Below are 2,256 nucleotides of genomic sequence, written 5' to 3'. Positions count from 1 at the left end.
TGAGGTATCTGCCATCGCGCGCGCACAGCTGCCCCGCTTCCCCTTTCTCTTGCTTCTTCTCTTCTAAATTTGTTCTATGAAAAACTTGATCTCCTGCCCCAACCAAACTGCAGCGCTTGTATGGCTGCCGCTGGAGGTTACTTAACCTTATGCTAAAATTGCGCATAAAAGGAACACAAATCTATGCATCTCTGCTGCTTTGAAGTTTGGACAAGCACCCTGAATCGCCTCTGCTGCCTTTGCCTGCTTAGTGATGGTGTTCTGTGAGCACTTGGTCATTGCAGTCCTGTGCTGAGCACTGCCTGCATTAGTGCCCGAGTAAGGTTACCAGCAACAAAACAACCTTAGGAATAAATAAAATACCCAAGCAAGATACTTGCATTTACCCCAACTGTTCATTTCTGAGGTCCTATCGTAGTGCATGTGCATGAGGTGACAGACTTAGAGGTACCATGGGAGCCCTAACTCTGAATTTCCTGACTTTTATGGTTTTACATTACAACTTTAATGTTCCATTAGCATGGTTTTTTTGTAGTTAATTTCCTTGGGGAGCTTGGGAGAGTTCAGGTTGTTGGGTTATTTTATCTTATATTTAAATAAAAGCGGGAGAAAGATGGGTCAGCTCTGCCCAGCTGCTTTGGAATGTTGAAAAGGATTTAACAGGAATCCTTTCTTTTCTAGAGAGGAGCAAATCAAAAATGCCAGCCAGAAGTTATGCACACCTGCTTTCAAACAGTGAAAAGCTCAGGGGCTGTCCTGCCTCATTCCAGCCTCATTCCATACCCACAGCTCTGGCTGACATAAGATCCTGTGTTAAGGTATGTTTTTGAAGTGATTTGGTTTAGGGGGTTTTGTTTGCTCTTTGGTTGGCTTGGGGTTATATTCATATGCTTTTGGCAACAAAGCTTGCAAGTTTGGAAAGCCTTACCTTAACTAAGCTTTCTTCCCTTCACAGTCAAATTTATTTACAGCACGAAGTCTGTAAAGTGCTTGATGCTTCTTTCGCATCCAGACAGCACTTACATATAAGGGCTTGAAGTCTAAGATAGAGACAGGGGAAGCGAAGCACCATGACAATTTGGCAGGCGGTTTGATGTGCTGTAGGTTGCATGGCAGAAAGTTGTTGTTCATCTCAGCAAAGGAAAATGCTCAGTGAGAAATTGAGAAGTGCAGGAGCAAGGCATAAATAACTGTTTCACTGCGGTCATCTTAAATGAACCAAGAACCCACTGCTCTTCAAAGCTCAGCCTTTCAGGATGGAAGGAAGAACTTGGCTGCTGCAGTGCAAAGATGGTCAACCAGTGCCAAGCAGGAGGGAAAGAAGGTAGCAGGGGAGACAAGGCGTTTCTAAGGTGGGTGACACACTTCTGCAGTTAGTATTTGTTAGTATTGGCAGGTCAAATACTTGGACTTTGACTGTGCTTTCTTGGGTCAGGTGAATATAAGCATACCATGCATTTAAAAAGAGTCTTCTCCTTTGGACCATGAATATTAGAAGTCAGGCCTTTGATATTTTATTGTTACTTTTAGTAATAAATTAGGGAATATTTTTTATTTAATTATCTATTTATTTGGTTTTTTTATTTCTGTGCTTGGGTCTTTTAATTCCAAAATTCTAGATGTGCTGGTTGCAGGGAAAGTTAAACTTCAGTGAAACTGGGAAGGCTCCCATAACCACATGACTCGGGGGGCTGCAGATTCAAGAAGAACACCTGTGAAACACTGTGATTAAGGTTACCAAGAGCCAAGCAGCAGTTTCCTCCCTTAGATAATGAGTGATAAAGGTGCTCTGAAAATATGGATGAGGCTATCTTTCCTTTCCTTCCTTTCCCTGCTAGCCCTCTGATCCCCCAGCCCGGGCTGCTGTTCCCAAACAAGACAGCGTTGGCTGTGGATTGTATTTTCCCTGATATAAATGATTCACTTGCAGCCATGCTCTGCCTCCAGCAGCCAGTAGAACTCCTGCCATCAGTTATAAAATGCTCGAGGGTTTAAGCAGCAGAAGAAGCAAGTTTTAAGGCCCCAAGACGGAAGAGCATCTTAGCAGATGTGCACTAAGTATCCAAGTGTCCCTTTCCTGGTGCTCACTTTTATGTTTAAGATTACAAATGGGGTTATGAATCTTGCTGAGGTGAGGAGTTAAGCCAATATCTCACTGCTCAGGTACCAACTCTGTTCTTCTTAACAACTGCTGACACAATGAGCATTTGCTACCTTATGGAGTGCAAATTTTATTTGCTAGTTTTGGAGCCAGTT

The 2,256-nt window shown here is 43.1% G+C and overlaps 1 long non-coding RNA gene across 1 annotated transcript; it reads left to right on the top strand.

The window, feature by feature from the left end:
• The first annotated feature begins 292 nt into the window (after window positions 1–292).
• LOC133272419 (uncharacterized) lies at window positions 293–1,898 on the top strand. The gene is made up of 4 exons (XR_009744407.1): window positions 293–447; window positions 682–818; window positions 1,256–1,352; window positions 1,620–1,898. It is a non-coding gene; the product is annotated as an uncharacterized LOC133272419 (long non-coding RNA).
• Window positions 1,899–2,256: the final 358 nt, after the last annotated feature.

Source organism: Pezoporus flaviventris, unplaced genomic scaffold (genome assembly GCF_033815535.1).
Source record: "Pezoporus flaviventris isolate CSIRO_AGI_PZ_B2104156 unplaced genomic scaffold, CSIRO_AGI_Pfla_v1 ptg000029l, whole genome shotgun sequence".
Lineage (NCBI taxonomy): Eukaryota > Metazoa > Chordata > Aves > Psittaciformes > Psittacidae > Pezoporus > Pezoporus flaviventris.
Note: the sequence above shows the minus strand (reverse complement) of the source record. Positions and strands in the feature narration are given on the sequence as shown.